The following is a 9739-nucleotide window of genomic DNA, read 5'->3' as shown; positions in this document are numbered from 1 at the left end:
CTACCCTTGGATGATGGTAAGGTAGACTAAAAGCTTTAGGAATCCAAAGTACAACATATAATAAGTACCCTGTATCAAGACTGATACAAAACAAGTGACATTTGACCTTTTTAGAGAGGTTTAGCAAAAAAAAACTCCACCTCTGAGGTGATTTGGGTGGAAATGGGGGTTTTACCGTTTCTCTGGAACCCATTGGTCGATTTTGGTGATTGACATCTCTTTCTGACCGTTAGAGCCAATAGAATCGAAGGGGAATCTCCCCACTCACTAACATGGTACAAAAAAAAGGTGGGGGCTTCGCGCATGCAGTTTTGCATCAGAGCGAACCTATACTCTAGCTCTGACATCTGGAAATGGAAAAGCAGGTTTATTGCTCATGTAGCGCGTTCACACCAAAGTACTTTTCCCACAATAGTTCATCAGAACTACGATATATTTGCGTTCACACCAAAAAGCCCCAGGAACTAAATTCGTTCATCAGAACCATTAGGGGCGTTCACACCAAGTACTTTTCCCACAGTAGTTCATGAGAACTTTAGTTCATGAGAGCTCTTTTAGTTCTGATGAACTAAAGCAGATCGCGTTCACACCAAAATGAGTTCCTGGGGGTGGATTAGGCAAATGAGCCGCTGACGTCACTTCTTCTTCTTCTGCTTTGGGTTTACTGGCAGGCCGCAAACAACTTCACTGCGAGTACAGTAGGTGGCGGTATGCACCTTAAAGTTGCAATTCGCCAAAAAACCGAGAGAAGAAGAAGAAAAAAAACGTCCGCTTCCGCTGTATGCTTCTGTTTACCTTCCGACCTCAGACACGGTATGGAGTTGACGTTTTGGTGGTCGTGTTATACAGCTTCGTAACTGAGTTATTTAAGCCAATAACTCAGCCACAAATACAAATACAGATCGACCATTCAAATGCAATAGAAATGCTGAGTCGGAGGCGAAGGCGGTTAAGAAGCCTTAACAAAAGGATTGGACGACGAAAGCACACGCTATGGACATGTTTCGCCGTAGGACAGCTGAGGATGATGGCCGTTATCACGCCCAAAGAACAGCAATGGTACGTTCATTAAATCACATTAATACTATCTAATGTAGGATTTATGGAGTTATGTAGGGCTAATTTGTGTCTTTGTATGTGTTCCAGATATGCGAATACTACAGAACGCGTTGTGTCCCGCTCTCTCTCTGGGTGAACAATAGAACATCGGCCTGGTGGGAGGTGGTGCCAACGTACACCAATGTGCAGTGGATCAAAGATTTCAGAATGTCCAAGGGATCTTTTCAACTCCTCTGTATTCGCCTGGAAGCAACGTTGGGGAGACGCAACCTAAAAAAATCGCCGCGGGGCAAGACACGCGCACAGCCCTTATGAGGCATCTGAACAGCATGGAAATTGTAAATTGACAATAAAGCTGATCTTTTGTACAGTGCATTTGGTTCTCTCTTTTATTTACCACAGTCAACAGACACAATTACAATAGTGCAGACACACCTTAATGCAAAGATTAAATGTCAGTATCAAAACAGTACTCATACTGTATATTTGTATATTAATATGAGTATATTATTATGTTAAATGTGTGTTAAAGACAATGGGATGAGGTTGAAAGCTCTTTAAAAAGCTTTTGTATACCATCTTTACTGTGATAAATACATACATGTTAAGCATACACACCTGAAGAACTACGTTACACATACACACACACAGGTTAGTCTGTGTACCGCTGCACTGCTGCTGGTTTAAACAAAGACAGTCATGATGCTAGTGCCGTGCATGTAGGTTCTCTTTTATTTATCAGCGGCAGATCAATAAGTGTCAGTAGTATCAAAACAATATAATAACAGTGGCAATATATATATATATATATATATATATATATATATTTATATATATATATATATATATATATATATATAATAACAATAGGTAGGCTCAGCAGCAGACACACCTTAGTGCAAAGTTAGGTGTCAGTATTAATAACAGTGGCATATATATATAATCACAATAATACAAAATTAACTGTCCCAGGTGTAGGCAATTTGGGGTGAAGTGTTCTGCCCAGGGACACAACGACATCCTGACTGCAGTGGGGTTTGAACCTGTGCTCCCCTGATCTGAACACCAACGCACCAGACCACTGCACCACACGCCTCCCAACAAGTCATTGTACAGTTTATCAACGACGACAAGTTTTTCTTAATTTTTGTATTGAAGGCCTGTTGGATTTAATCAGCTCGCTTAGCACTGCCAGAAGCCCAGCCTGAAAGGTATTTTGTTGCTGGTCGTCCGATTCCTGGGCCTTGTGTGAATGCAGCAGCCGTTCGTCGTGCATCTCCTTGGCACGCAGGTCCTCATTCTCCTTGCTGACCATGGCACGGCGGTCCATCGCCATGATGGTGTCAAGGAAGCTGTCATCGCGTGCCCACTTTCCTAAGGTGAAATATGCAAGATACAAGATCAGTTTAATCGCAACAACGAGACAACATTGTCCAACATTGGACATGGTGCAGGCAGGGACAGTGTACAAAATGCAGGTGTAAAGTAGAAGATAAGATAGATAGATAGATAGGATCAAATAATATCAAATACAAAATAAATATCAAAGTGCCCTTATTTATTGTTTTGTGCTTAATGTATGCTTGAACTTTGTTTTATAGGGATTAGTGGACATCAGTTAGATGTGTAACCTTCTTTCAAGGCCAGAGTAGTTACAGTGTAAGTGGATTGACATCCAACATAACATGGCTGAGTACAATTATAACAATCAATAAAAAAAAGGAAAAATAAATAGAATTTCAATTACATTTCTACTTAAATGTGCAAAAATATTAGAACATCAGTCTTTGTGGCATGCGGGTAATCAACTGTTTATGCTTTTACCATTAACATGTAGAATGAATGTTGCAAATGACTTGAAATTATAGCAACTACAATGTATTGTTAGAGGTAGCATTATGTCCAGCTAGCATGCTAATTGCTAACGTTATATTATCGTTTTATCCCGGAGGGGAAAACTAGTTTCTAATCCTGAGAGAAACACCTCGCCTGAAACACACGATTAGTGCCATGAGTTAGTGAAGCAAATTACAGAACATTGCACACTTATTCACAAGTCAAAACGTGTTCATAGCGGGCACGGCTGAGAATAGCTAGCTAGCTAGATGTTGTTAGCCAGCTTGGACCTATGATAGCAAGTTCTAGCATGGCTAGCTCGATCTACTGAGCAAAGAAAAGTACATCTAAGACCAGTATTGTGCAGATTAAAACAGTGCAGTGCATGTATTTTATTTGACCTTCGTAGTCGTCCCGACATGACTTTGCTAGGTCTGCTAACTTTGCTGAGCCACGGAAACTGCATTCAGTAGAAGCTTCTGAATGCGGCACTTCACGTCCTCCGAGTAAATCGCCAGAAGCGCTGACACATCCTCATCACTCCACCGCTCCGATGATTTATTTAGTGTTGCTATAATAACTGCTTTCACAAAAGTAATCTCTTCGGGTGCGCTGGCCCGAAACGAGCAAATACAATGGCCGCTTACAAAAAAAAATTCAGAGTCAAACGGGCGTGGTTTGCATTCCGCACAGCCAATCAGACGTACAAACTATTTTCTCCCACAACAGTCCCTGCTCTCTAGCAGGGACTGAAAAGCGGGTCAGACGAACTAATTTGAACTACTTTAGTTCCTGGGGCTTTTTGGTGTGAACGCAAATATATTGTAGTTCTGATTAACTATTGTGGGAAAAGTACTCCAAAGTACTCCGGTGTGAACGCGCCTATTTTTACGCCGTTTTCAGACCCTGCTGGAGAGCAGGGACTTACGTGGGAGAAAAAAGTTCATACATGTGATTGGCTGTGCGGAATGCAAACCACGCCCCGTGAGTCTCTGAATTTTGTTTGAAGGCTGCCATTGTATTTGCTCATTAAAAGCTCAGCGCCGCAGCCACCAACGAAGAGATTACTTTTGTGAAAGCAGTTATTATAGCAACACTAAATAAATCCTCGGAGCGGTGGAGTGATGAGGATGTATGGGCATAGATATGTCTCATAATTATTTGTGTGAACAGAAAAATAATTTGTGTGTAAATATGTGATTTGTAAATGTAAAACACCATCCACAAATGCATTTAAAAGATTTGCAAACTCACAAATAAATTTGCAAATGTAAAACGGATCTGCAAATGCGCAAAATATTTTTACAAATAAAAAAAAGATCTTTGAATATCTCTTTAACATTTACAACTTTCGATCAGGCATTTGTGAATCCATTTTGTATTTGTCAACCAAAAATGCGCTTGTGGATATCACATTTCTGCTTGTGGATCTCAAATCTCTGCTTGTGGATCTCAAATCTCTGCTTGTGGATCTCAAATCTCTGCTTGTGGATCGTCTTTTTACACACACAGAGTTTTGAGACAACCTTTCCGCCGGTCTCGGCTAAAATCTACTCGTGTCACTCGGTTATTTTCGGAAGCCACGTGATGGCCTGCTGATAACGACATTTCCGCATGGTTTTCAAAGTAAGAGCATGATGGTTTGTTTAATGCGCTGTTTTTTTAATGAACAGCGGAACGTTAGATGCCATGGCCATGGGAAGTAGGGGTGCTGAGGGTGCTGCAGCACCCCCTGATGGAGGACAGGGAATCTGCACGTCCACAAGATTAATGGAAATATAATACAAATATAATACAAAAAAAACTAATTTTCGGCCTTGATGTAACAACATTCATAATTAAGTAAAGATAACACCCTTTTCACCCCGGTTACATTTTCCATTTCCCCTGAGAGGCTCAGTGAGGTAAAGGACTCTGAGTGTTTAAATATTTCACTTTAGTCTAAGTTATCTCAGTGGGTCTCAAACGGTTTGGTCACAATTTATGTAAACAAATATTTCCAAGGCACTCCTTTATAATTATTAGGATAAATAAAAACAGGTTTGAAATCATTCCAATGTATACTATAGACAGTAAACCAAAAATATCCTTTAAAACTGGAGAGATTAAAAAATATGCATAAATAAATAACTGTTAACTTGGTAAAATAAGATATAAATGAACAACAAAAATAAAGTACGTTACATTTATTTGTTATTGGCTATGGGTTATTGGTTATGTTCACATACTTATTTGGTTATTAAAATGTAAACCGATCTTCTTCATATGGGTGTTTTAGAGTTGTACCCCCTAGATCCAGTCTCTTGTAATTATGCTCAAAGTGCTCCAGATTGAAGCATTTTACTTTAAAATGTTAAAAACAATCTTCCCGGGGGGGCATACCCCCGGACCCCCTTAGAGGATGTGACGTGTTAAAATATGTTAATACAATACTAAATACATTTGAAGCCTTTTTATATAAGCTGTCCAACATGTCAATAATGCGGCTTTCACACCAGCGCTTTTCCCATTCTAGCTCTGTGCTAAAGCTTTTCTGGTTCAGCTCCGGTTTCCCTTTTCTGCTCCTGCTTTGTTCACACCACACAGAGCCCGACTGGTGCTGCCGCTGCTGCGTCATGACGTCACCGTTTACATAGCTGATTTGCTCCCCAACGGCGCTCACAACAACAACAACAACGGGGGACTGCGTCGGGTCGATGATCGTGTTGCTTTTAATCATACGAAGCCAGATTAAATTAAATAACGACTTCTCCAACCTTATACTTTTCTCCAGAGTGCCGTGGTTCATTGTTTATTAATGTGTTTCAGCGGCATTTACCGACCGCTGCAGTGCTGCTCGTCCACCGGAGTTTATTCTCCCGTTAGCTCTGGGTTAGCTCACATGGCAGCGGCCGCTCTAAAGTATTCACTGTCTGACTGTCACACAAGCAGCTGATACATATCCCAAGTTCCCCTTAAGTTGCAGCCCATGTATTGATTCCATCCGATAGCTGCTATAATACAAAACAAAACGTCTGCCTGCTCTCCACAATGATCAATAACAGCGAACGGATGGTCAAAGTAAGGTACAAATAAACAGAATCACACGAAGCCTGGTTAGTGTTGCCTGACTTTATAAAGTGTGTTTTTTTTTATAAGTGTGTGGTTGCCTTCTAGTCACTTTGTTCAGCGCTACTTCTTGTAGGCAGGCATGACGAGACTCTTCAGTCGACCCATGTTCAGGGGAGGTGGGTTTCCTCCACGCCTCGACGGGGGGGGGGAGATGCCAGCTAAAATCTTGCCTAGGGCAGCAAATTGGTCAGAACCGGCCCTGGTGTCATCCCCACAGCACCCCCCAACATGTTCCCACGGCTATGTTAGATGCATTCTTTAGCACTGTTACGCCCAGATCTAGGGAAACTAGGCGCAGCATAAAATTGCCCTCTCCCAACTCTTCCCACTCCCAAGAACATGGACACCGAGACAGAGAATGCCGTTTGGTCATTTTAATTACCAACGTTTTTAACAAAGACACGCAACAACCCACAAAACAAACAAATCTCTGAACACATAAATATTGCCTAACAAATAAGAAAAATAAACGTACAGGCTTCTTACCTACTCTGACGTATAAACAGGAGAAAACGAGAATCAACCAAAAGAAAAGGGTTTCACACTTTTGCATAAATTAAAGCGTGTCCAACAAGGACAGGTTAAAGTAGTTTATTTTCTGAGGTTTTCAAGACAAGCAAGAGGACCAGTATACGGTATAAGTAGGACCACAGCACAACAGGACAGATACAGGAGGAGGGACAAATATCTACACACAAATGACATAACGACCCAGGGTCGTAACAATCACCATCATCATCATGTTATAGTGATACAGTTAGTTTGTGTTAGTTTATTGGTTCAGCTTTCTTCATTGTTTTTTGTGTATTCAGTCAAGCGGGTCAAAGTTACAAAGCACTTCACATCTTATTAATCGGCCTAGTTTTACCTTACCAGTGCAGTGGTAAGGTAATCTGTAGAAAAGCAACGTATTTAGGTCAGCCTTAGTAAGGCTACATTAAATATTATAATATTCATTGCGTCCTTTCTACTGTATATGCATATATTCCTGTCTATTGCTTTCATTTGTATTTAATGTTATTGTTTCCACACATTTCACAATTTGGGATGAATGAAATATCCATCTATCCATCTATATATCCATATATCCATCCGTCCGTCCGTCCGTCCGTCCGCCTACCTACCTACAGATAGATAGATAGATAGATAGATAGATAGATAGATAGATAGATAGATCTAACATGTAGGCTTTCCAATTAATGCTATGGGCTACAGTGAAATGTTCTACTGCAACACTCCCCACATACAGCTACACCTGTTACAATGAAGGCTCGATAATCAGCTCACGGCATATCGGAGAAGATTTTTTTTTTTATTATTATTGAAGTTAAATGCATCAATCTGGTGCACTTTTGAGAGCAAAATGAAGAGATCTATGGATACATCTCTCAACACCCATATGAAAGAGAACTGTAAACAGATGTACTTTTTCTTTATGGATATTTTACTAATCACTCCCCTTTTAAACTGTATTCTTGTTTTACTGTCATATAGTATTTCATACCTGTTTTTCATTTATTCTCTTATTGTTTTATCGCCTAACTATAATGATCATATGAAGTGTGCCTCGGAAATACTTGTTTACATAAATGGTGATCAAACTGTTTTGAGACCCATTGAGATAACTTAGACTAAAGTGAACTATCTAAACACTGAGAGTCCTTTACCTCACTGAGCTGACGTTATCTGACAGGAGAGGACTTTCCTTTCACTAAGTTGTAGAAACAGCTTCTAATTTCGGTTAGCGCAGCAACAACAATCTTGCTCTCTCTCTCTCTCTCTCTCTCGCTCGCTCACTCGTGCCACACAGACACACACGGAGCCAAGCTTCAATGAAACACCCAGAAGTAGGCTACTTGTACTGTACTGTAGCAGCATATCATTTTCGAATCAATCATTTTTCAAATTACGAATACAGACAGACAGACAGACAGACAGACAGACAGACAGACAGACAGACAGACAGACAGACAGACAGACAGACATATAGATAGATAGATAATTAATTCATCCCAAATTGTGAAATGTGTGGAAACAAGTATAAACATAATAACATGAAATACAAATGAAAGCAATAGACAGGAATATATGTCAGAGCGAGAGATCGGTCCACTCTGCTGCACATTTACATGCACGCAGCCCCCACCTTTTCTCTTTACAATGAGTGTGTATGTGGGCCTCCCCCTTCGATTCTATTGGCTCTAACGGTCAGAAAGAGGTGTCAACCATCAAAATCGAGCAAGGGGGGCCAGAGATATGGAAAAAAAAACATTTTCACCCAAATCACCTCAGAGGTGGGGTGGTTTTGGCTAAACCTCTCTAAAAAGTTCAAATGTCACTTGTTTTGCATCAATCTTGATACAGGGTACTTATTATATGTTGTACTTTGGATTCCTAAAGCTTTTAGTCTACTAACCCATCATCCAAGGGTAGTTTTCACTATCTGTAAAAAAGAATCTTTGGACGGACACTATAATTTACAGTTTTTTAGTATGTAAAATCTGAATTTTCTTTAAAATAAAAAACATCTATATTGATTCTGACACTTCTACATCCAACTCACAGATGTAACCTTGCTTTGATAAAAATAAATTATTCATATAACCCTTTTAGAAGTTAAGTTGTAGTCATTTGTTTTGGGCATGTCATTTTCGAGCCTGAAACATGAAAAACAGGCTTGGTGCTTAACAGGTTAACAGGTTAAGCGTGGATTGGGGGAAAACTTGGTTAAAAAATGTTTTTTAAACATTTACGTGGAACTTGTAAGTATTGCAGTTATTACAGCAGTGTTTCAATGTGATGCATGTCCCAAATACACACTCTTTGACCCATATAGAAAACCTTTTCCAGTACATTGCCTACCATAAAACCAGGGGGGTTATCTGTGAATTTTTTTATTGTACATTTTGTGTGACTGACAGCAACTAGTATTGCTACTTAAACTTGCTAATATTTTTCACATAAGTACATTTAATGTAACACATGTATATGCTCATATTAAAGATGTCTTTTAAGACACTGTATTTAATCCTGATATAGAACCTTAAGGTTCAAACTGTAAGCGTCCTGTAGTTGTAGTGAAGAGGCAGAAAAAAAAGGACTTGTGGAAAAGGTCCCCAGCTAGAATCAACCAGGGATGTTGCAGTTACGTTGGGACATTAATTGTTTGACTATCAAGACAGCCAGTATGTGACCTTTTAGAGAGCGCCACTGTTTTGTGCCAGATATTTACATCCTCACACTGGTTCCTTGCTGTTCTTGGGGAGGGGCTGTTGCACTACATCAGGGGTATTCAACTAAAATTCAACGAGGTCCAGTTAGAGAAAATGTCCCCATGCAAAGGTCCGGAACATCAAAATGTCTAACTTGCTTTATGAATTAGTGTGATATATATTGAAGTAGCCTGTAGCTTTATCAACGTCTGCATGTAATCAACAACTGACTGCCAATCAAATAAAGAAAGTACAATTAAAAAACAACAATATTTATTGTCAATTAACATTGAACTATACAGATATACAGTAAATACTGTGGATATGTGTAATGTTCCTCTCTGGCTGCATTTTAAAATAAAATAGAGAAAATAAATAAAATAGCTTTTGAAAATATGTGCATCTTAAAAGTGCTTAATGTTAGATAAATAAAATAAAGTGTAGCAGCAGCTTGAGTTTCCCTTTTTCTTTGTTAACCGTTTCTCATCATGACTTAACAGTTTCAACCGATTATAGAACAA

Source organism: Trematomus bernacchii, unplaced genomic scaffold (genome assembly GCF_902827165.1).
Source record: "Trematomus bernacchii unplaced genomic scaffold, fTreBer1.1, whole genome shotgun sequence".
In the NCBI taxonomy this organism is placed as follows: Eukaryota; Metazoa; Chordata; class Actinopteri; order Perciformes; family Nototheniidae; genus Trematomus; species Trematomus bernacchii.
Note: the sequence above shows the minus strand (reverse complement) of the source record.